Source organism: Carcharhinus amblyrhynchos, chromosome 29 (genome assembly GCF_965287045.1).
Source record: "Carcharhinus amblyrhynchos chromosome 29, sCarAmb.v2.hapA, whole genome shotgun sequence".
NCBI classification, from domain to species: Eukaryota; Metazoa; Chordata; class Chondrichthyes; order Carcharhiniformes; family Carcharhinidae; genus Carcharhinus; species Carcharhinus amblyrhynchos.
In genome coordinates this window covers 23,488,972-23,515,592 of record NC_137352.1, presented here as the reverse complement: position 1 = coordinate 23,515,592, position 26,621 = coordinate 23,488,972, and the positions used below count along the sequence as shown (strand labels likewise).

The 26,621-nt window shown below is 43.2% G+C and overlaps 1 protein-coding gene across 1 annotated transcript in view; it reads right to left on the bottom strand.

The window, feature by feature from the left end:
* Positions 1–26,621, bottom strand: part of LOC145359813 (galactosylgalactosylxylosylprotein 3-beta-glucuronosyltransferase 1) — a 176,912-nt gene that overhangs the window by 77,084 nt on the left and 73,207 nt on the right. The gene's annotated exons all lie outside the window — the stretch shown is intronic.

Below are 26,621 nucleotides of genomic sequence, written 5' to 3'. Positions count from 1 at the left end.
AGAGTGACAAGTTGGGAGTTTTGGGTTCAGCGTAGAAGGGAAGGAAATACTCCTTTCTTCTTATACCTTTTATAGCCTCCAGTAGTTGGTGAGTCTAATCTCGATACTGAGCAAAATATTGCAGTCAATCCTGATAGTTAGAATAAACTGTCACTTAGAAAGGCACCAGTCAATCAAGAATAGACAGCATGGATTGGTTAAAGCAAGGATATGTCTGAACAACTTGATTGAATTTTTTGAGCAAAAGGATTGATGAGGGTAGTGCAGTTGATGTGGTCTACCTGGATTTCTACAATGACAGACTGGTTAAAAAAAAACAGACTGGTTAAAAAAATAAAATCCTGTGGGATCCAGGGGAATGTGGTAAGCTGGATACAAATTCAGCTCAATGGCAGGAAACAAAGAGTAATTATTAATGGGTGTTTGCGAAACAGGAAAGCTGTTTCCAGTGCAGTTCTGCAGGGCTTAATATTAGACCCCCTGCTTTTTGTGATATATATTAAAGATTTGGATGTAAATGTTAGGGTAATAATCAAGGCATTTGCGGATTAAACAAAAATTGTCCATGAGGTGGAGAGCAAGGAAGATTGATATGGACTGCAGCTGTGGGATTTTCTGGTCGTGCTCGCCCCAAATCCCGCCTGAGATCATGGGAAATTTGCATGGTCTGCCCCTCACCCACTATGATTCCTATGGCAGGCCGGACAGGAAAAATTCCCTCCCCGGGGAGATTCAATCTAGAGAAGTGTGAGGAGATGCAATGGAGAGGTCAAACAAGGCAAAAGATTATACAATTGATTAGTCAGTGATTAAGTAGCATAGATTTAAAGTGATTAGTGAATAGATTAGAAGGGGGATGAGGAAAACATTTTTCACCCAGATTATGATTTAATCTGGAACGCACTACTTGAAAGGGGGACAGATGCCGAAAACCTCATCCCATTTAACAGGTGCTTGGATATGCAACTGAACTGCCTGAATCTGCAGTGTTATAAATGTTGGCGGTGCAGGCTCGATGGGCTAAAGGGCCTCCTTCTCCACTGTAGGGATTCTATAAAGAATTTCTGCCCCTTTCCAACCCAACTGTACATGGCTGACATCTTTCCTAGTTTCTTCTTGATGTTGATCCTTGACAGGCCACAAGGAGGTGGTCAAGAGCAGTCCTTTGTGACTGGTCCTATAATTTCCCACCAAACTTAGAAAGCTCTACAAGTTCACGCAATGCTTGACTCTGACAGCACAGCCGAGACCGTAAAGCATGTTATTTTGAGATTCATGGATATTTAGGCTCAAATGTGCTATGCTATCCTGCACAATGGGAAATACCTTTTACAAGACAAATGACATTGTGGAAAAACCAACGATGTAGCAGAAGTTGCCATCTGATCCAATCTAACTTAATTTCATGCGTCATAAAATCAATAATACCCTTAGGCCTGTTGCCTTACATCACAAGGCACAAAACCTTCACATCAAAGGGATGACCCACTGCCAAGGCATGAAATGGGAGATTCAACGTCAATTCACTGTACAATATAAATTAAAATGATAACAATAAACCCTGCCAGTCAATTCAATGTAGAGTCGCTGTAGAGGGCAAGACAATTAAAATGATTGTCACATTGACTAGAGGTCATCAACTCGATTACTTGATTGGATTACTTACCAGTGTCTCTAGCTACCTATTTTGCTTAAAGATTCCTGTTCTTCTGAAGACACAGTGTGATCTTCAATCCAAGTCATTGGAATTTGAAATTGGAAAATCTCAGCAGGTCTGCCACATCCCCCCACATCTTCATCTGTCACAGTTTACCGTCTGATTTTAGCTTTTCTGCCGTTTGGCCATTCACACCTCCTATTCCCTCTATGGACTGCCATTAGCAGCCTTTTCCTTGGTTTTTGTGGCTATGACTCATTTTTCATGTGCGGGTTAGGTGGATTGACTATGCCAAATTGAGCTTTAGTGCTGGGGGGATTAGCAGGGTAAATGCATGGGGTTATGGGGATAAGGCCTGGGTGGCATTGTTGTTGGTGCGGGTTCGATGGGCTGAATGGCCTCTTTCTGCACTGTAGAGATTCTATGATACAGCCCCTCACCCTGCAGTGTAAATATCTCCCACTTTCAAAGCCTTTTAGCTTTGACAAAGGATAATCTGGACTCTTTTCTCTCCATACGGATGCAGTCAGACGTGCTGAGATTTTCTAGTATTTTCTCTTTTGGTAATACATTATCAAACTATCTGGTTAATTGGCCAAGCGCGCTATTGGTGAGCTCCATTTTAATAATAGGAATTATTCGAAGCAAGAAATGCTTGCAGCAGGTGAAACCCGAGAGCATGTAAATTGCATATTTGATACTGGCAAGGTGTTTGATAATCAACAGATTAAAAATAAACCTCATTTTCATGGTAGATTATGAGAAAATGGGTTTGCACATTGACAAAATATACAACCCACGGAGAACCATTAAATGAAAAATAAATTGAACCTAATTATTTGAATTACTGAAGTTTATAGAATAATTGCAATCTTCCTGCCTGTCTTGTATTTTGTCATTTTGAATTAACTTCTGAATAGTTTACACAAGCAGTATTTAATTATCAAATGCTATTAATATAAAGGAAAATTACAGTATTAAAAATATATCATAGATTATTTGATTTGACTAAAGACTTGTTGTTAGGGAGAGTTCTAACAGTAATGAAATAAATCCAACAATACCGAACACAACGCTGGACATGTGACGGCACTGGTAATATGTTTTCAGCCAACCCAACAGGTAAGTTTAAAATTTATTTATTAGCGGCACAAGTAGGCTTACATTAACACTGCAATGAAGTTAGTATGTATTGGCATGGTGATACTGTGGTTAGCATTGCTGCCTCACAGCACCAGGGACCTGGGATTGATTCCCGGCTTGGGTCATTGTTTGTGTGGAGTTTGCACATTCCCCTTGTGTCTGCTTGGGTTCCCTCTCACAGTCCAAAGATATGCAGGTTAGATTGATTGGCCATGCTAAGATTGCCAACATTGTCCCAGGATGTGTAGGTGAGAGGGATTAGGGAGGTAGATGTGTAGGGATAGGGCCTGAGATGGGACTGTTTTTGGTGCAAACTTGATGGGCCAAATGGCCTCCTTTTGCACTGTAAGATTTCTATGATTTCAACTGTGAGTCGTGTCTACTGGAAAATTTCAGCAGATCTGACAGCATCTGTGGAGAGAGAATAGAGCCAATGTTTCGAGTCTGGATGACTCTTCATCAGAGCTCTGACTCAAAACATTGGCTCTGCTCTCTGTTAGACCTGCTGAGATTTTCCAGCATTTTCTGTTCTTGTATCAGATTCCAGCATCTGCAGTATTTTACTTTTATCTTAAGGAAGACTTCTCTTGTATTTTTGGATCTCCTGGAATAGCAAGGTGGAACTCTGCAAATCTTTGTTCCCGTGTAAAGAGAGGCAGTGGCGTAGTGGTATTGTCACTGGACTAGTAAACCCAGAGTAATGCCGAATCCCACCGTGGCAGATCATGTAATTTGAATTCAATAAAAATCTGGAATAAAGGGTGGGATGTTCTGGATACGCTTGCCCCAAGACTGGAAAAACATATCCAAGGTCAATGGACCTTTGCATGGTCTGCCCCCCTACCCCCCACCAACGCCCCCCTCCCCACCCCCATCGCCCGCAATGATTACTATGACAGGCAGGATGGTAAAATTCGCACCTAAGAGTCTAATGATGACCATGAAACCATTGTTGATTGTCATAAAAATAAACCCATCTGGTTCTTTATGGAAGGAAATCTGCCATCCTTACCTGGTCTGGACTACATGTAACTCCAGATCCCCAGCAATGTGGTTGATTCTTAAATTGCCCTCTGGGATGGACAAAAGATGCTGGCCCAGCCAGCAACATCCACATCCCACGAACAAATAAAAAGATATCAGTGGAAGATTGTGTTATGCCAGCCTCAGGAATTTGGGGCAATTTGTACTTGTTGAATACTTAACGGCAGTCATTGTTTTTCTTCCAATACCAACTTCAATTTGGCTTCCAGGCAAAAGAAAGCAATGATTTTTACTTCTTTGATTTGATGTTGGTTTAAAATAATTCCAGTTTTTGCCCGTGGGCAGTGCCCATTATGTAGACACACAAATGTTGTTTATCTGATTTCTCTTTGTGTGACCTTGCTGTGTGTGTGTATTGGATACCATGTTTTCACACATTGCATTGATGTTTATATTCTAACAGTACTCCATTAGTTACCCTTGATTTGAGGTTGTGAAACATGCCTTATGAATGTAAATTCATTCTTTAACAATCACAGCACTTGACAAAGCTATGCACTGTCTAAAACACTAACGCAATAATTTATACATATAATTGCTATTGTTATTTAGTTTTAATTCTGGTTTTCCATGCAAACAATTTTGTCTTTCAACCTTGTGCAATGCAAATTAAAATGCAAAATGGGACTTCATTTACACTGATTACTGACTTCTCTCTCAATGATTCGAATGCGTGAATTTTCCTGTTTTAATGTAATTTAAAAATATAGGTGAGCCTTTTTGATCCCAGATTAGGTTATAGAATCTACAGTGAAAAAGGAGACCATTCGGCCCATTGGGCCTGCAGTGACAACAATCTCACCCAGATCCTATCCCATAACCCCACATATTTGCGCCTCCTCCATTGCTAATCATCAAAACTCTGTAAATGCTGACAAGATTTGAAATAAAGAAACACAACTTAATTCATGAAACAAGGTGATGTGTCATTGCTCTGAGACAATCCTTCCTGAGCTGATGAAATGCTTCGAGAAATATTGAGCTATAAGGCAATCCAACTTGGGAGTTCTCTCTTTTGACAGTGGACGTCACAGTAAAATGTGTTGCTCTACATCCTTAAATGGTTGCTGAAAGGAATTATTCTATTGTAGTAAACTCATCCAAATTCTGAACAGATCCTGATATTCCTCAAGGGAAAACAGTGTCATTAAAATGTTCGCTGTATGTTTATGACCATAATACAAAATCAAATATAATAAATACTTAGAAGGCTTTCCTTCCGCCCTTCATTGATAGAAAAAACTCAATGCATCCCTTTACTGAGACTTGGGCAGCCTGGTTCCTATAGATAGAGCAAGGAATCTCAGAAAACCAGGTTAAAGTCCAACAGGTTTATTTGGTAGTAAACGCCACTAGCTTTTGGGGCTTTGCCCCTTCGTCAGGTGAATGGGGAGTTCTGATTACAAACAGTGCATATATAAAGGCACACACTCAGTTTACAGAATACTGATTAGAATGTGAGTCTTTACAGCTAATCAAGTCTTAAAGGTGCCTACAATATGAGTGGTGATAGCAGGATCTGGCTGGTAGGTGCCTGGAGAGCACAAATTAGGCGCGGTTAACCCTGTCACTGGACATAGAAAGCCTGCAACAAGCAACAATTCAAGAACGTTGAAAGAAATTTTGTCAGCATTGAAATCCTGCCGCCATGCCCTGCTTGTGGAAGCATTCACACATTTAGCTTTTAGTGAGCTGCCTTGATTTTAATACAGTAAGAAGTCTCACAACACCAGGTTAAAGTCCAATAGGTTTATTTGGCAGCACAAGCTTTCAGAGTCTTGTTCCTTCTTCAGGTGAGTGAAGAGTTGTGTAGGTGAGTTTGAATAGATAATCAACCTGTTGAGACTCGCATTCCAACCATTATCTTGTAATTGAGTTTCTGTCTATATACGCCCTGTTTGTGAACATAACTCTCCACTCACCTGAAGAAGGAACGACACTCTGAAAGCTTGTGCTATCAAATAAACCTGTTGGACTTTAACCTGGTGTTGTGAGACTTCTTACTGTGTTTACCCCAGTCTAACACTGGCATCTCGAACCATTGTATCCCTTCAGTGCAGATAGAGGCCAGTCGGCCCATCAAGCCTGCACTGACAAGAATCCCACCCACAATCTCCATAACCCATGTATTTACCTTGCTAATCCCCCTGATACTAAAGGGAGCAATTCTCCCAAAAGTGCTGAATTTGGTGGGAAAACTGTTCTCAATGCTGACTGTTCTGACAGTTCAGCTCCTTACCTGAATCTCCGCACTCTGTGCACTGCAGAGGTCCCAGTCGTGAATCTCATTAAAAGCCCGGGGGTGGTTGGAGTCTATTCGTGCCGGAGTTTGACATTCTGGAGCTCTGCGCATGCACAGTGGCCCCAAACTGTTGGACTCCCATAGCCCAGGACCTTCCCCTCCAGCCTCCCCACCCCCACATGGCCCAATCCCAGCCTGCATAACAATTCCTGGGCTATCCCTGACCCCCTCCACATCGGAATGCCCGATGCCCAGGCCTCACCCCCCAGCAGTGGCAATCCCCCCACCCCCCACACCTTGGTAGATTCCCCCCCCCCTTGCTGGCCTCCGTCCCCCCCCAGGGTCAGACGCCCCCCCCCCCTCCCCCGCACCACCGGCAGGCCAACCGCCCAACCTGCCTCAATCGCTGCCCTCTCTCCATCCCAGACCGATCCCAATGCAGAGTGGCAGCGGGACCCCTTCACCTCTACCAATCTCACCTATGTGCCACCCATAATAGGCCCCATCCCTGGGCATGGGCATTTTGCCCCTTGGGCAGTGCCAGGGGGCACAGGCTGGCACTGCCAGGGTGTCCATGCCCAGGGGGGCACTTCCACTCCACCACCCGACCTTCTGAGGGGCCCCAATTGCTTCATTCTGGCGGGGACTCCTGCTAGTTCCCCGAGTGTGGGGAGCAGGTCTTAACCCCGCTGGAATTAAGTACTCCTGGCAGGGTGAGAAATTCGATCGTGATCTGAAAGGTCCTGATAATTAACATATATACATATTTAAAATAGATTAAAAATGGATTTAAATTACTTATCTGCCTTCCCGCCGGTTTCCAGGATGGTCTAACCGGCAACTGTTGAGCGGCTCTGGGAGATGCACTTGCATTCGCAGTGCATGCGCAAATCCCTGTTCAAGGCTGCAGATACGGGTCTCCTGGCTGGATCCGCCAGAAAAGTGGCAGGCCGCAATGGGAGAATCGCAACCTAAGAGTCAATTTCACATGGCCAATGAACCTAACCCATATATCTTTGGACTGTGGGAGGAAACCAGAGCATCTGGATGAAACCCACGCAGACACGGGGAGAATGGGCTGGAATTGAACCTGGGTCTTTGGCGCTGTGAGGCAGCAGTGCTAACCACTGTGCCACCATGCCACCCAACGTATAAGCGAAGAGTTCAAACCAGGCCACTCTATTCCCTGAACTGTTTTTGAAGAAGATTTAAACCTTACATTATATGGTGCTTTAAGTATTTCTTTTTCTTTTAATTGCTGGAATATGATGCCATATTCATCATTATAGCACCATAAGCAAAATTGGAACCGAAATTCATCCTAAAAAGATAACAATATTAAAAACGATGGAAATATTTATTCATAAAAGGTTAGAAAATAAACAATATTCAAGAAAGGCATTTCTTTTATTTGTTGCGATTCTTTAGCAAGGGAGAATATTGTTGATATCATTCAACGTTATTAATGAGCTTGTGTTGAAACTTTATTTGTTAGCATCATTTCATAATGGAAGCAGCCTGTCAGTTTGTGTAAACAATCTGCACTATCTACAACCTACTTATTCTTTTGTTCTACTGAGTTACCATAGGCCAGGCCCAACAATTAACCCCAATCTGGTAAACACTGCTGTCTTCTGCCAAATCAGTAAATGAGAAATATCACAGCAAGGGACCGCATTGTTTGGAATAAACAACTGATTGTTTTTGTTTGGCAATCAAAAAGTATTTCAAAGAACTTAAAAGAAAGATCCCAAATAGCACAATACGTTAATGAAAGAACTGGAATCTGTCCACAAGAAGTTAGTATACACTTATGCTCGTTTATGTCTCAGAGACTTCGAGAACCAACAGGAGACATCTCAAAGTACACATGAGGTACCACTGGTGATAAGTAAAGTGGCCCAAAAGAAGAGTCTTCTCCCAAGCCAGTATTGAGATGCTAATCATTCAAAACCAATGCCGCTGAGTGGAATATGTTGTTCACATATCCGACTTCATTGGGATCATGCAGAGGTCTCACAAAGAACGCACAAACCTTCAAACACCTCATTCACCCAACCCTTCTGGCATCACTTGCCCCACATGCGGCAGCATCTGTAGGTCAGCTGTTGTGCTTACCAGCCATCTCGGAATCCATTGAACTGGAGTTGAAGCAAGTCATTGTGATCCTGAGGGATTGTCTAAGAAGTATAGAGTTCCAGAATATTGCCCCATAAGTATTCCACATCACTCCTTGGAAAAAGTGCATTATGTTATTGGACTGGTAATCCTGAAACCATTGTCTAATAACCTTGGAATACAAGTTCATAATCCCACTGTCACAGCTGGAGAATTTCAATTCAGGGAATGAATCACAGAATCCCTGCAGTACAGAAAGAGGGCATTTGGCCTTTTGAGTCTGCACCAACCACAATCCTACCCAGACCCTATCCCCATAACCCCACACATCTACCCTGCTAGTCCCTCTGACACGAAGGAACAATTTTCCATGGCCAATCAACCTAACCTACACATCTTTGGAGTGTGAGAGGAAACTGGAGAATCCGGTGGAAACCTATGCTGACATGGGGAGAACATGCAAACTCTACACAGGCTGAATTGAACCTGGGTCCCTGATACTGTAAGGCAGCAATGTTAACCACTGTGCCACCATGCCGAATGAAATAAATCTGGACTAAAAAGCTGATAACAGTGATTGTGAAACTATTAGATTGCTGTAAAACCCATCTAATTCATCAGTGACACAGAGAGAAGGAAATTTACTGTCTTTACCTGGCCGGAATAAATGATCCAGGCCCACAGTAATGTGGTTGACTGATATTCCTTTCCAAATTGGCTGAGTAAGCAAGTCAGTTGTATTCAAGCAGTCAGCCCACCACCATCTTCTCTTGGGTATGAAATGCTGAACTTGCCAGCAAAATCGACCTCACAGACAAAAAGATTGATGTTAAGGATCAGATGAGCTTTTTCCTTATTTATTGCTTAAAAATTCTTGAAGAACATTTTTTAATGGAAGCACTAAAAACTAGCAGGCAGTATTTATCTTGTTGTTGAAGGATGGCAAGCAGACATGGCAATCTTCACATTTCGGGAAATGAATGTGACATCAAGCAAAATCTGGCAACCATTTGCAATTGTGTATTAATATGATGAACGCATCAGTTGTTGGGTTTCAAGTATGTGGTCTTCATCAAAGGAAATCCTTCAGCAGCTAATTTGTGGTCGACACTCACACCAGGAGTTATTTTTATTTTTGTGATGAATTATATTTTTTCAGGTCGCCATACCAAGGATTTTCCCCTCCATTACCTGTGTCCACAGAGCAGTGGAAATCTTTCTAATTTCTAATAAATGTTGCCATGGGACATTGTCTCATTTGTCATGAGCTGTAAATATTTAATTCCTCATCCTCATTCCACTTTCCAACTACATTCTTTCCCAAGCCGCTCAAACTGAGCAGTTTCATCTTCATTCATGCCTTTCATGTTATATTTCTCTCCCTTCTATAACCCAGGTTCAGGGTTTGTTTTCGATTCACTCTTTGAGCCACTTTAACTTTGTCTCTTCTCATGTTAAAAAAACAACCAGAAAGACTGGTGAAGCGCTCTCTGCATTTAAAACAAACAATTCTCTCCACGTTCTAATTTTCTCATCTCACAGTCGATTGATTTTTTAATGACTTTCTCAAATACCTTTACTTTTCCTCGGGTGATTGTCTCTGCGGAGTCTGCACATTCTCCCTATGTCAGTGTTGATTTCCTCCGGGTGCACTGGTTTCCTCCCACAGTCCAACGTCTCCACTCACCTGATGTAGGAGCAGCGCTCCGAAAGCTGTGATTCCAAACAAACCTGTTGGATTTTAACCCTGTGAGACTCCTTAATGTGCCCACCCCAGTACAATGCCGGCATCTCCACATCAGCCCAGATGTGGCCCTTAGTGTCCAAAGCTGTGTATTGAGGGATTAGTAGGATAAATGTGTGGTGTTATAGGGATAAGGCAGGAGGGAGAAGGTTAAGGTACTCTATCAGAGAGTGGGAGTACTTGATGGACCAAATGGCCTCCTTCTGCACTGTAATGATTCTATGATTCTATTCTATGATTCCTAAAGATAAAACTGCCTCACAAAGAGACAGTTTATTTTCTGAAGCCTCTGCTTACTTCATTAATCTTAGATTGTCTTCGTATGACTGCTGCCCTTGCTTAAAAACTCTCTTATTGATGTTGTAGAAAGATTTATGCCAGTACCATACAAGGCAACTTACTTAAAAGCAATTGGATTGCAGTGCTGTGAGTAAAATATTTTCCATTGATAACAACAGGAATTAAATTTTCATGAACCACAGTTCAACTTCTGCTTAGTTTTCCCTTTTGTTATATATTTAAAAGGGTTGCTGGTTGCTATAAGGACTGATGTGATGGTGATGTCATTAGGGTGCTTGCTCAGGTTGTTGTTTCACTTTCAGTTTTGTATCTGTGCAGAGCACAGTACATCTCTCAATAAAAGCTGCCATGTGTTATTTGAATCTATGTGTGCAAACCAAATCTTTTCTTTTTCTGTTAAAACCTACAACCCCTAACATAGTTGGGACATTACATCTTTGGAGTGTTTGCACACGTTAGACTTCTATTAGTGCATTCACATGAGCTATAATTTCCTGCCTGATTACAGAGAAGCCTCACTGCTTCCTTAAATATAGAATCACGGAATCCTCCAGCGCAGAAGGAGGCCTTTCGGACCATCGATTCTATACCAATGACAATCCCATCCAAGCCCTAACCCCATAACCCCATACATTTACCCTAGCTAATCCCCCTGACACTAAGGGACAATTTAGCATGGCCAATTTACCTAACCTGCACATCTTTGGACTGTGGGAGGAAACCGGACCACCTGGAGGAAATCCATGCAGACAGAGGGAGAACGTGCAAATTCTACACAGACAGTGACCCAAGCCGGGAATCGAACCTAGGTCCCTGGCGCTGTGAAGCAGCAGTGCTCACCCATGTAAAGTGTACTATTTCAACATCAATGAGAGGTTAGGTGCCAAATATCCAATGGGTATGTCACCCATGCCAGCCCGACAACTCTGGTGATAAATGTTGCCATGGGACATTCTGTCATTTGTCATGAGCTGTAAATATTTCATTCTTTGCCCTCATTCCACTTTCTGACTTCATTCTTCCTCAAGCCACTCAAACTGAGCAATTCCGTCGCCTTCGTTCATACATTTCTTGCTATATTTCTCTCACTTCTACAATCCAGGTTCAGGGTTACTTTTCAATTCACTCTTTGAATCATCTTAGCTTTGTCTCTTCCCAAGTTAAAAACAAACAGAAAGACTGGAGGGTTTTCTGTATGAAGCACTCTATGCATTTAAAACAAATGATTCTGTAGTCCCAGTACACTGTCATGTCTAATTATCCCACAGTGACAACATTTATCAGTAAACCTATAGTAACACGAACTGTCTGTATGATTTTTAGTTGAGCTTTGCCTCGCAGTTTGGCCTGAAAAAATATTTTGAAGTAAATAGAGATACTTGTATCACTGAAAAATGCCAAATGTTTTAAATTATGGAGGTGATACTTACGCACAGCATGGGAAAAATAATTCCACATAGCTGTGTGTGATTGAAGTAAAACATTACATTAGCTAATTATTACCTTTGATCATAAACTCAGAGGAACCCATTAATAATTCTAGAAGAAGTCTGATCAGCATACATAAACAAAGCATTCATACTTTCAATTAATATTAATACTTATTGTGATGATACAATAGTTCCTGACAGTTGTACCATGGATCATATTGTAATATATTTCTAAAAAACACAAAGAAGATTGTCAGAAAATGAAAGCAAATTACTGCGGATGCTGGAGTCTGAAACTAAAAGAGAAAATGCGGGAAAATCTCAGCAGGCCTGGCAGCATCTGTAAGGAGAGAGAACAGAGCTGACGTTTGGACTCCAGCTTTGACAAAGGGTCATCGGGACTTGAAACATCAGCTGTTTTCTTTCTTTTAAAGAAAATTGTTTATGGATCTATTAATTAGCCCGCTATCATTTTATTTGGTTACAACGGTGCCAATTTTCAATTCCCGTCTGCAGCTGTAGATTTACAATGAAACACACCCACATGATCCGCGTGGATGTGTTGGTGGTGAAGGTGATGGGGCAGGGGTGGTGTGGTGGGGTTGGAGGGGGGAGTCCCAAAATGAATGAGTTTCAAAACATTCCATCCTGTTAATTTTCAGAAGCGAATCGCATTTCCTCCTTCTGAAGCCAGCCATAAGATGTCGGTAAACTAATCCAAAGGAAGTCATTGAGTGTCGTAGAATCATGGAATCCCTACAGTGAAGAAAGAGGCCATTCAGCCCATTGAGCTTGCACCGCCAACAATCCCATCGAAACGCTATCCCTGTAACCCTACATATTTACCCTAGCTAGTCCCCCTGGCACTAAGGGACAATTTAGTATGGCCAATCAACTTAACCTGCACATCTCTGCTCTGTGGGAAGAAACTGGAGCACCCAGAGGAAACCAATGCATTTACGGAAAGAATGTACAAACTCCACACAGATAGTTACTTGAGGCTGGAATTGAGATCAGGTTCCGAGCGCTGTGAGGCTACGGTGTTAACCACTGTGCCACCGTCAAATTAACCAAAGTTCCAGTGTACTGCTGTTTGAAAAATGCACTGAAGCTATTCAGCCCATCACAACCTGATTCCTCCTCTGCTGATGGGCGTGTTAAACAGAAGCTGAAGATTCCCTCCATGGATCAGTGGTGGGGCAGACTCTCGGATGAGACAATGCAGAATACCTCAAATTTAAGATATTTATCTCCCTTGTTGGTTTAATGAGTAAACATACTGCTCCCTGTGGAATTGTACAGCACAGGCCAGAAGATAATTATGAGAAGCCTTGAATTAAGAGACCTCAGCAAAAGATATTGAAGGTAAATATCTCTGGGTAAAGACTCACACTCTCAGTGTTCTCCTGTAATTCCTGCTCTTTGTGGTTATCAAGTGAGGGCGGGATTGTACTCATAGGGGAAGCGATGGCCTAGTGGTATTATCTCTAGATTATTAATCTAGAAACTCATCTAATGTTCTGGTGTCCCGAGTTTGAATCTTGCTACGGTAGCTGGTGGAATTTGAATTCAATAAAAAATCTGGAATAAGAATTTACTAATGACCGTGAAACCATTGTGAATTGTCAGAAAAACCCATCTACTGTCCTTTAGAAAAGGAAATTTGCCATCCTTACCCTGGTCTGGCCTACATGTGACTCCAGAGCCTCAGCAATGTGGTTGACTCTCAACTGCCCTCTGAATATGGGCTACTAGGGATGGCCAATAAAAAATGTTGGCCAGCAATGCCCATGTCCCATGAATTAATAAATAAAAAAAGATATTATGCCCCACAGTTGACCAGTCTGACGGGACTATACTCTCACACAAAGGTTGACAATTGAATCTATTGAAAGATGGCTGCTACACGTGCACAGAATTATTATCATCAGAATCACAGAAGTTCAGAGGAGGGGGTAAAAATACAAATGGAGACAGAATATTTCAAAAGTCAATAGATGGATGATACCCAAACAGGGGCGAGATTCTCCGACCTAGCAGCTGCTTGTTTTCCACTGACGGGAGGTGGCACGTTGTTTGCTAGCGGTAGGATTCTCTGGTCCCACCGCTGTCAGTGGGAATTCCCATTGACGTCACCCCATGCTGACTAGAAACCCATTGGCGGCGGAGGGGGGGGGGGGGGGGTGGCGGTGGGGTGCACTGCTGGCGGGACTGGAGAATCCCACCGGCGTGAATGGCCAGAGAATTCCAGCTCAAATCTTTGCTTAACTAAAGGGACAGTGACTCCATCAATTTTGTACCATTGAATAAATTATTTGAAAATTTAACTAAGAAAATTACCAGGCTTTTAATGCCCTTAAGTGCAAGTGTTTGTACTGAAACAAATGACACCAGTTCTTGACAGGTAATTGGCATATGACATTTTTCTTTTGCCACAATTATTGAACTTGACAAACTCTAGATATTTCAGTTTAGCTGTGTAATTTTAATGCCATCAGTTCCATTTTTCTTTATTGATTCAGAGTCAGGCAGAAATCATACTAAATCACTGAGGTCAAATACTCCTCATTGTCACTCAGTGAATGCCAATTCCATTCTGACATTTTGGAAGTGGCTTGATCTTAATTTGTCCTCTCCCTGAAGGGTTATATAATGAAGATCAAACAATGGGGAAGTAGAAAGATAACGCTGTTCTTTATCCTGGGGCCAAGAATAATTAACAAAGCCAGGGGCTGGGAAAGCAGGAGACCTTTTACCAACATCTATTCAAGGAGGGTAGCATTCATCAAATCAATCCTGTCACAAGCTGCAAGGAAACCTCAGTAAAAATGTTTTTATGGGGATATTGTGTATTTGAAACTGTTCAGAAAAAGGTATATGAATTTGATTACAAAAATCGTAACCACCTTTGATATTCTGAAGTGGCCACGGTTCACGCCTGTGAATGGTGTGAGACATCGACAATGCTCCCACTTTGTATGTAAATAAGACCAAAGATCATAGAAAAGTACAGCATAGAGACAGGAACAGACCCTTCAGCCCTCCAAATCTGCACCGACCACACAGCCTGACTGAACTAAAACCCCCTACCTTTCCGGGGACCGTGTCTCTCTATTCCCATCCTATTCATGTATTTGTCACGACGTCCCTTAAAAGTCACTTTTGTGTCTGCTTTCACTACCCTCCCTGGCAGCGAGTTCTAGGTACCCACCACCCTCTGTGTAAAAAACTTGCTGGAAGCTACTAAACCTAGGCCGAGATTTTATGGTCTCTCCCCCAGCAGATGTGACATGCCATTCGGTTCGGCGGGATCATAACATCCTGCTGGGCGGGAGGGGTTGCAAAGTCCCCATCCTGGTTTCTTATCTTCCTTGGAGTTACACTGAACACAGGAGCAGGCCATCTAACCCAACTGGGCTTTTTATTTATCATTCGTGCGAGGTGAGCGTCCCTAGCTGGGCAAACATTTATGGCCCATCCCTGAGGACATTTAAGAATCCACCACACTGCTGTGCATCTGCAATCTCATGTAGGTAAGACCAGGTGAGGACGACAGATTTTCTTCCCTAAAGAACATCAGTGAACCAGATGGGTTTTTACAACAATGAACACTGTTTTCACAGTCCTCATTAGGCTTTTAGTTCCAGATATTTTGTTTTTATTATTCAAATTCCACTATCTGCTATGGTGGGATTTGAACCTGGGGCTCGAGAGCACTACCCTGAGTCTCTGGGTTCCTTGTCTCTCAACAATATCACTTCATCATTGCCTTCCCGTAAACTTTCCAGTCTTTATGCACTACATAGATTTCTCTTACCCTATAACTGCCTCCTCTCACCCTCCTTCTATCTACTTATCCTTCATTTCTACATCAGTATCCCCCTTACATGCACCAATGCATTCAGTTTCTGCCTTGTAGCAGTGAGTTATACATCCTCATCACTCTCTGTATAAAGAAATTCCTAAATTCTTTATTTAAGTGGTTAGTGGCTATTAATGTGGAGTTTTCTAGTGTAGTGGTTATTTTACAGCACGAGTAATCATAGAATCATAGAATCCCTACAGTGCAGAAGGAGGACATTTGGCCCATCGAGCCTGCACTGACAACAATTCCCCCAAGTTCTATTCCCGTAACCCAACATATTTAACCTCCTAATCCTCCTAATCCTAAGGGGCAATTTATCATGGCCAATCAGTCTAGCCCACATGTCTTTAGACTGTGGGAGGAAACTGGAACATCTGGAGAAAACCCAGCAATCTAGAGAATTTAACTTCAAATTCCACCATGGCGGCTTGAGGACTTGAATTCAGTCTTTAAAATATCTGGGCGTAAAATTCCGCTACGAGTAAATGTGGCCAGAAAAATGTTGGATTGTTGCAAAAATTCAACAGATTTACCAATATCCTTAGAAGTAGAAGTGAGCCTGGCTTGATCAATCTGACTTTTATGTAACTCTGGTCCCACAACATGTCCAGACTCTTAACCATGCTGTGAAGTGGCTCAGGAAGCCATTCAGTTGCATCAAGCCACTCAGCACTTCTATCACATGGGTTGCAATGGTTATAGAATCATACAATCATAGAAACTCTTCAGCACAGAAGGAGGCCATTTGGTCCATCGTGTCTGCACTGACCCCAATCCCACCCAGGCCCTACCCTCATATCCCTACACATTTACCATAATCCCTCTAACCTACAGATCTCAGGACGCTAAGGGACAATTTTAGCATGGCCAATCAACCTAACCCACACATCTTTGGATGAAAAAGGCTCAGGAAAGCATTTATTGTCCACCTCTAGAAGCTGAACTAGGAATGGACAATAAATGCTAACCTTTGCCAGCAGTGCCTGCACCCAGGAATTAATTAAAACCTTGATATTTATGCCCCATGTTCTAGGCTCACCAACAAGCGGAAGCAGCTTCTCCACATCCAGCCTAATGAATTGCTCCACTATTTTAAGCACTCCCATCGGGTCTCCTCTTAGATTTTTCTTTTACAGAGAAAATAATGCCAGCCTGCTCAATTTTTAATGATAATTGCACCCTCTTAATTCAAGCAAATTCTTATAAATTATTTTCTACACTTTCTCTGGTGCTTCAATGTCTTTCTTTTTGTAGAATAGAACTGCACTCAGCATTCCAAGTGATGTCTAACAATGATTTTTTTATCAGCTTAAAATTACCTTCCTATGTTTTATATTCTTTTTCTCTCAAAATAAATAACAATCCCCTGTTTGCATTATTTATAGTCTAAGATATGAGTGTTGTGGACTTTTAGTGATGTATCTAGCTGTTATCTCAAACATCTCTGAACCATTTATGATCTTGCTGACCTAGGAGTAAGTGATGGCTTTAATCCTCCTTTAAAATGAAACACACCAGATTTGAATTAAGAAGCCTATTTCTTTCTTCTTGAATTTTGTGGTAGTCCATTGCATTACTAGTTTTGCCACCACCTGTATCATCTGCAAATTTTGACACCATACTTCCAATTCCTGTGTCCAATACATCTGTGTAAGTGCTACATAGTGCACTGTGCACTAGGAGATCAGGTGCATGCATAATAGCGCCCTCTAGCAGTCATCAGCCGGCTTCTTGGCATGAATAGACCCCCCCACTCCCTCTACTGGAAAGAATCATATTTTGCCTAATTCTTTTTCTCTAAGTGCGGTAAGATTTGATTTTTTTTCTCCTTCACAGAAAAATGGGTGTGATTCTCTCCCATTTTCACACCTGTTTGGCACTTAGAATTTTTTGGTAAGATTGCCCCCTGGGAATCTCAGTCTTTACATTTTCCTGCACTTGGGGAGAGGTCCGACGGCTCTCTGGGAATGTGTTTTTCTTCTATATTTGAACTTGTTTAACTGAGACAAGTCTCTGCCTTTCATTTTTGATAAGAGAGGGGATTAAGGGTTATGGGGAGAGGGCGGGAATGTGGAACTGAGCCATGACAGATCAGCCATGATCTTATTGAATGGCGGGGCAGGCTCGAAGGGCTAGATGGCCTACTCCTGCTCCTATTTCTTATGTTCTTATTTCCAGATTATTGGTTAATCTGAAACACAGCTTCTAGGTGGGTGCATCTTTCTTTACATACTGTCCTGTTTGTGTTTTTTTTTAAGTTGCTTTTACTCCTAAGGTCCCTAAAGGTTATCTCATTGCCCTCATTCCAATTTTATTTTATTGATTTCCAAATCCTTTTACTCATTTGGCCACAGTGGTTTTGGTTTCTTTGACTACCCGTAAAAGGACCTGGCACTACCTCAGCATCATTCACTGACTCTATTCGCCCAAGGATATTCCACTTCTTCCAACCTGAATTAAACCGAATAAGACATAGACTGTGCTGGTCAATCGATCCTATCCTTGTCTCCATTATGTTGTGTTGTGGCTGTTATAGGGTCATTAAGAGATTTCAGACTTTGTTAAGAACAAAAGGCGTTTATTGGTAAGAGAAACTTAGTTACAGGCGGTTTATGCAGCACAAAGGCTGCCTTGGGGCAGAACCCCATAGTTTCAGAAAGAAATTGCCTGAGAGAGGGCTCTGGTGTGATCAAGAAGTTGGCTCACCACCACCTTCTCAAGGGCAACTAGGGAGGCACGGTAGCACAGTGGTTAGCACTGCTGCTTCACAGCTCCAGGGACCTGGGTTTGATTCCCAGCTCGGTTCACTCTCTGTGTGGAGTTTGCACATTCTCCTCATGTCTGCGTGGGTTTCCTCTGGGTGCTCCAGTTTCCTCCCACAGTTCAAAGATGTGCGGGTTAGGTTGATTGGCCAAGATAAAAAATTGCCCCTTTGTGTCTTGAGATGCGTAGGTTAGAGGGATTACGGGTAAAATATGTAGGGATATGGGGGTAGGGCCTGGGTCGGATTGTGGTTGGTGCAGACTCAATGGGCCAAAGGGCCTCTTCCTGCACTGTAGGGTTTCTATGGTTCTAGAGATGGGCAATAAATGCTGACCAACGAGTGACACATATAAGAATAAAAAGCAGTTATAAAAACCCAAGGATCTCCATCAATCTGAATCACAAAGTGCTGCGGAAGGTGGTTAGGTCATATGTTGCTGTTCTATTCTATTGTATTGTGGTGTATAATGTTCTATTGTATTCAATAAGCCACATTCAAGAAATCCTGGGACCAGTAACATTGAGTACTTTGTATTCTGGCAAAAATTGGATGAAGCTCTTAAATGTTGAATTGGACACTGATGCCGGAACTCTACCCCACGCCCACTACAAAATCAGAGCAGGCGGAGGGCAGATAACAAAAATGTCCTTTGACCTTGTGTGGGAATTTCCAGTCTCGCTCGAGTGAGGCAGTAAAGTCCTGCCTTCAACCTTTATCATCTACAGACTTTCAAAACTCAAAACCTGGTGCCACCTAAGCAGGGATTATTTAATTACAATATTTTCTCTCTTCCTGTTTTGAATGTTGGTTTAGCCTTTCACCAATGGTCCCACTTTTCAAATCAAGGGGGAGACCTGGGGGAGTGAGGGGGGGGGAGGATCAGGTGGGGGTTGGGGGCTGAGGCGGGGGGCGGGGGGGTGCGGAGATATTTAGTGTGGGTCCAAAACATGTACTGGTCTGCCCATGTGTTGCCTGCACAGGGCCAAATCAGGGAGACTTGGAGCATTTTGATTTGAGCGTCATTTAAATATTTGCAGTGAGCTAAATTGGTGGGTGGAGGGATAGGTGGTGGGAGGAAAGAGAAAGCAGCAGGCAGGCCAGATGAATTTGAAGGGACCAAGGATGAGCGTGATCCTTGCTTGAGGTAACACAAAAACCCCTGAAACAAGTGAAATGTTTCGGGTTTTGGACTGCTAGTGGTACCTTTGCAATCACTTGTCACTGCCTCTCAATGCCTGGAGGAGACCAATAAGCAACATTGTATGCTTAACCCAATTCTCCGTGGCAATTACAACCAGCAATGGACAGCAAGTTATATATATTCAAACTGTTTTTGGGAGGGTTGGATGTTTATTTAGTGGCCCATCTGAAAATGGCACAGTCGATAGCATGGCTGCCTCACAGCGCCAAGAGCCAGGATTCGATTCCTGGCTTGGGTCACTGTCTGTGCAGAGTCTATTCTCCCTGTGTCTGCATGGGTTTGTTCTGGGTGCTCTGGTTTCCTCGCACAGTCTGGGTAGACATGCTGGAGAGGTGCCATGCTAAATCCTCCCTCGGTGTACCCATAAAGGCGCCGGAATGTGGCGACTATGTAACTTCATTGCAGTGTTAATGCCAGTTTGCTTATGTCACTGATAAATAAACTTTAAAAAAATCTGAAAACTTAAAAATCAAATTAGGTGGGCAAACAGGTGTCAAAGATCATCACCTGAGCTTCCTGTCTGTTTCTCAGGCAAGTCTGGGGCAGCTGGCAGCTGAATGACCCCCTCCTCGTTCTCGGGCAAAAATCTCTCTATTAATTTCACACGCCAAATCCATCTTTTCTTCTTACACAACTGTGTGGGAAAGCTAAGCCCTGCCTGTCAAGTTAAACTGACATTATTGAAAACAGCAGACGAGGTAGATTGGAAAATACTGCAGCAACATTCATTTCTTGCCTATTCATTTCTTGTTACCATTATTGTTTAGTTTATTCATTCTGATGACCAGTTTCCATTCACACAAAGATGATTTACTGACCTCTTTATTCAAATAACTCCTTTGAAAGGGGAATTACAGAATTGCAGCAGCAGTGCTACTTAATGCAGTCCTTGAGGCCAGCATCAATTCATTTTCGAATAAATCTAATATTTTCTAGAGTTTATATTCAAGCGTTATGTTTGATGAAGCCATTGAAACTTCTGATTGCACAGTATTGTGGCAAGAGGACATTCCACCCAGCGGGATAGTATCACCAACCAATAGCATCACTTATGACCCTTTGCTCTCCTCAGCTGCCTGGGGACCTGAAGGAAAGGAATTGCTTCAATCCTTAAATCAATTTGCTTGTGTCACCTCATCTGTACTGAGAGAGAAAAGAAGTTTTAAAGTGGCTGCCTGACAGTCTTTGGTCACAGCCATTGATTGCCACGGAGAGATTATTGGCTGATACATGTCACCAGACACTGGTGTCGCAATTGCTTTCAGTGATGAGGCTGAAAAGATTTTGCATCAATGCTTGTCTTACCCCCGTGTAAGTGATGGAAAAGAAAGAGTCCCTGCCATCAAATACAGGTTGGTGGTGTGTGCTGTGCATTATGATCCAGCCAAACAACAGCCTGAGGGCAGGGCCAGAGTGTCCCTCTGAAAGAACGACCGTTCCCCCTTACTCCGCCCAAAATATTGTCACCAAAATACTGCTAACCACTTTCAAGTGACGTGCGGCACCGTTCCAGCTTCGCCTCAGCTTGCCGTCAAATCTGCTTTCGCTGCTGCTTCATTTTCCTGGCGATATTAACATGTGCAAACAGCTAGCCTTTCACAACACAAAGGAAGATTTATGGTCCTCGTGCACCATGAAAAGCTGCCATCCCTCCCAGAATCATTGCAAAGCATCTGTTGTCTTAATGCCTGACAGAGCAGATTAGGAGCTGAAACATATTAAAGTGGGCCACAGAGTTTCAGATCGATTACCAGCTAAGAGTCGGATTGAAGTCTAAAATTCAATCCCTCTCCTCTGCGTTGGAACTAATGAGAGTTGAAAATCTTCACATCAGCACGCTTTGATTGGCACTGCGTGCATCAGGGTGGGTTTGGAGGGCAGGGGGTCGTTAGTGCCAAATAATATAGTAGCTTCTTGAGAGAAATATGCAACACAATAACTGCAGGAATGATAAAGCAGAATTTTGAGCATGCTACTGAAGCTATTTCTAATACAAAAATCCTACTGTACGTGCAAACTGTTGCATTTGGCCTTTAATAGACTACAGTGGTCATTGTATTTTCTGTTAAGTTCTTTATTCTATGAAAACTTGTTCCATTTCAAAAGTACTGGATTAAACATAATTCTAACAGAACTAAAAGGGATTCTAAAATGTCATAAAGCATAAACGTACCACCAAGCATAAATAAGCATGACATACTTCAAGTCTTCATGTAGCTTTCAGCCTGCAACTAGTCCAAAGTTTTCTAAGAAGTTTTAAATATCTCTTTTTTCATTCAAAAGTTCTCCTTTCTAACCTTTGGTGTAAGTGCTTAGCTAAAGTGGGTGGCACAGTGGCACAGTAGTTAGCCCTACTGCCCAGGGACCTGGGTTCAATTGCCGCCTTGGGTGACTGTGCAGAGTTTGCGCATTCTCCCTGTGTCTGTCTGTGGGTTTCTTCCAGGGGCTAAGGTTTCCTTCCACACTCCAAAGGTGCGTGGGTTAACTGGATTGGACGTGCTAAAAAACATTGCCGCTTAGACTTGCAGGTTAGATGGGATCAGCCATGGTAAATGTGCGGGGTTACAGGGATAGGGCAGGGGGAAGAGGGCCTGGGTAAGATGATCTGTCTAAAAGCCGGTGCAGACCCCATAGGCTGAATGGCCTTGTAAGCGCTGTAGGGATTCTATGATTCTAAAATTAATGGGACAGAATTGGGACTGCAACAGTAATGGTGAGAGTAATGGCTAACATCATGCATAATTATTTACCCATAAATCAGGCATCTTCTTGTAAGCTTATACAGGCAGATAATTTGGACACTGTTGTTCAAGATATGCCAGTCCATTACAAGCTATGTGAAAATCGTTTCATGCTCCATGCTGCCCCCTCAAATATAATGACATTGTAATGCAGACTACATAAGATTTCAACCCAGGTAATCTTTTTAACAATGTGATAATCCTTAAATGCTGGAAAGCACTTCTTTAGTGCTTTAGTATTGAAAATTAACTTCCACCAGTGTGGATTCTAATGATGTTAAAGATTTAGGACACATTTTTTTGGGAAAAAAAAGTATTTCCCTCTCTTTTATCTCTCCTCTTCTTAATTCAGTCTTTCTTTCCCTTCTTTGTTTCACTTTCCGTACCTACTTTGATCTGATTTTAATTCATTATTTTCCAAATTATACATCTGGGTTCAGACACATTAATGATTCATTAGAGAGAGATCACCACACAGGCCTGTGTTTTAGTTATTGTATGCTGCACTGAAGCATTTCAAAAAATCTTTGATTTATGTGCTGATTTGGTGATTTTGTTCCGCTTAGGTGAAGGGTCAGTCACGAGGGACACAGGTTGAAGGAGGGGCAGGAGGTTTAGGGGGGATGTGAGGGAAGACTTTTTTACCAAGGGAGTGGTGAGTGTGGAACGTGCTGCCTGGGAAGGTGGTAGGGGCAGGTTGCCTCACACCCGTTAAAAAGTATCTGGATGAACACTTGGCACGTTATAACATTCAGGCCAAGTGCTGGCAGATGGGATTAGGTGGGAGTTCAGGTGTTTCTAATCTGTCAGTGCAAACTTTGTACTGCAAAAGGGCCTCTTCTGCACTGTATGATTCTATGATCTGGCATTTATGCTGTGAACTGCTTTTATTTTGGTTTCAATAGGGTGCTAGGGCTGTGGATCATCATATGAAGCTTTTAGGTTTACCTTGAGATTAGAGTTGACCGTGCGAGATATACCGCATGCCATGATTCAGAGAGGGTAGGGGCCAGAGATCCCTGCTTCAGCCCATTGTATACCAAATTAGCTGATCACAATTGAGCAGGTTATGAGAACGATGAGGTAGAAATTGCTTTTAGTGCCTCGCTGTACTGTTTGAGGGCATTGCTGGAGTGGCTATCAAATGGAAAGAGAAAATGGTGGCCCTCTGGGCAGGAAATGGATTATTCAGGAGCCTCTCTCTGCAATAATTTGCTGCCTTAACATCTCCTTCAGCCTTCTGTACTGCTCAGCCATTCTCTTCTTTCATATTGTCTGCTTCCTCATTCCTCAGAAATCATAGAATGATAGACTCCCTACAGTGCAGAAAGAGGCCATTCGGCCCATCAAGCCTGCACCGACTACAATCCCACCCAGGGCCTATACCCATAACCCCATGCATTTACCCTAGCTAGCCTCCCCTGACACTAAGTGGCTATTTAGCATGGCCATTCCATTTAATCTGCATATCTTTGGACTGTGGGAAGAAACCGGAGAACCCAAAGGAAACCCACGGAGACACAGGGAGAACATGCAAACTCCACATAGACAGTGACCCAAGCTGGGAATCGAATCTGGGCCTCTGGCGCTGTGAGGCAGCAGTGCCACTACTGTGCTGCCCCGTAAAGTAAAGCTTTTTAAAGTTTATTTATTAGTCACAAGTAAGGCTTACATTAACACTGCAATGAAGTTACTGTTAAATTCCCCTAGTCACCACATTATTTATCGCCTCCTTCCTCCATATCTTCCTTCTCAGGAAGCTCCACTCTCCTTTCGACTGTAAAGTTGTGGTACATACTGCAAATGTTAATGAAGTTTGACACCCATGCTAGGCTGTACTGAAATATCCCTCCCAGACAGTCCAGATAGCAGAATCACTGGGCAGAATTTCCAACACTTTGATTTGGTTTGATTGATTATTATCACCCGTACTGAGATACAGTGAGAAGTTTTGTTTTGTGTGCTGTCCATACAAATCATACCATACGTAGCTCACAAAAACTCGCCATGCTCCAGCGCCATCTTGAAACACAGATGCGGCCAATCCCCGTTCTCTCTCCGTTCCCTCTATTGTGGGGATTGGCTGCAGGTATTTTAGGGCCTTGTGTCGAGGTCAGGTTTTGTGAATTAACGGAACACAACAAACAGGAGAAAGAAATAAAGTTTAAAAATGAACTAAAAATACAAGGCAGCAACTTGCACAATAGATTCCTACCCTACATTAACACATCAATAGAAATACAGAGATTGCAAACATATCAGACTTATCTAACCCTGTAACGACAGGAGTGTTTGTGGGTCAGTTGATGGGTGAATTTTCCTGTGGCTCTTCAACTGAACTGTTGTGTTAACAACATCCCAGCCCTGGATTCCCTAATCAATCAGGGAGTGCGGGTGGGATGAGCATGAGATTTGTCAATAAAGGGGCGGTTTCTATTTAGAAGGACCACAGCATGGCTCATCAGTTGCAGTTTTGAGGTCACTCCAAGCAGTGAGGAAGATGAGGAGAGCTGGGAAAGCTTCTCCCAGGTCCCTCACTATTACCTGGAAGCCCTACTCAGCAAAACAAGGAGTGAACTCTCCCAAGTGGCTGAGGAAGTCAGCAGGAGTATCACCCGAGGACAGTGAACTAGGAAAGGAGAACAGGAAAGGAGCTTTCCATAAGGTTTCCAGGTACCACTTTGGCTTACGCAGCATTCTGTTCTACACCACTTGTCTGAGCGACACACCTTACTGCTCCACTCATTCCTTTCTCTGCAGGCAGCTCACATCCCCAACCAACCAGCTCACACTCAACCTCATCCTACTGCCTGCTTGCACCCATTACCTCACAGTCACCCCTCACAAGTGGCACCCTTTTCTCCTCTCCACGTAGCCATTTATCTGAAAGCTGTGCTGGTTAGGTGCACTGACCCGAATAGGTGCCGGGATGTGGTGACTCAGGGAAGTTAACAGTAACTTCATTGCAGTGTTAATGTAAGCCTTACTTGTGACTAATAAATAAACTTTAAAATCTTTACTTTGTGGGGCGGCACAGTGGCACAATAGTTGGCACTGCTGCCTCACAGCGCCAGAGGCCCAGATTCGATTCCTAGCTTGGGTCACTGTCTATGTGGAGTTTGCATGTTCTCCCTGTGTCTGCGTGGGTTTCCTCTGGGTGCGGGTTTCTTCCCATAGTCCAAAGATATGCAGATTAAATTGATTGGCCATGCTAAATAGCCACTTAGTGTCAGGGGGGACTAGCTAGGGTAAATGCATGTGGTTATGGGGATAGGCCCTGGGTGGGATTGTGGTCAGTGCAGGCTCGATGGGCTGAATGGCCTCTTTCTGCACTGTAGGGAGTCTATCATTTCTAACACCCTAACTCTCTGCATTCTCTCCTTGCAGGAGAGGAGAACACACAAGCTCAGTGTGAGGTAGCAAGATGGCCCTCCAGTGACAGGCATCTTGTTCGCCATTGGGTCCACTTGCTGCACTGGGAAATAGGTCTTCTTCCAAAATGCTGCAAATGTCAACCCATCCCAAGGCCCTAGTTGTCATATTGGGACAGCAATCCTCAAGCTGTAGATGCTGTTGCTATAGGGGCCTCGCCTTTGTCCTGTTGGATCCACATTCATTTCCAGTGCCATATGGCTGAGGGGAGGAGGCAGCTGTTGTTAGTGGCGCTGCTGCTACTCAAGAGAATCATAGAATCCCTACAGTGCAGAAGGAGGCCATTCGTCCCATCGAGTCTGCACTGACCACAGTCCCACACAGCCCCTAGTCCTGTAACCCCATACATTTACCCAGCTAATCCCCCTGACACTAAGGGTCAATTTAGCATGGCCAATCAACCTAACCTGCACATCTTTGGACTGTGAGGGAAAATTGAAGGAAACCCATGCAGACACAGGGAGAAAGTGCAAACTCCGCACTAATAGTGGCCTGAGGCCGGAATTGAACCTGGGACCCCGGCGTTGTGAAGCAGCAGTCTAACCACTGTGCCTCAGAGTTGGAAGGTGAAGATGTATTAACTGCCCTGTTGAAGTTTGGTAGCAGGGAAGGACAGCTGAAGGTGAGTGACGTGGAGAAGTGGCAGTTACTTGTCAAGCAACAGAAGCAGTCTCTAGCAGACGAAATGTTGAGAGTAGCAATCTTTCACCTGGCCATGGCTGCAGCTCTTCGATATAACTGATCAAAACTGATCAGTTTCACTGAAGAAACTCTTCCAGCTCTACACTCACTTCAATGACCCTGGAGAGCTGCTGACAGGTTGGTAATCAGGTTAACGCCTGAATTGAGGGTTCAACCTGGACAATTGAATCCAGGTCTTTGGTGTTGTGAGGCAGTAGTGTTGACCACTGTGCCACCGCCCCCAACTCTTGCTCCAACT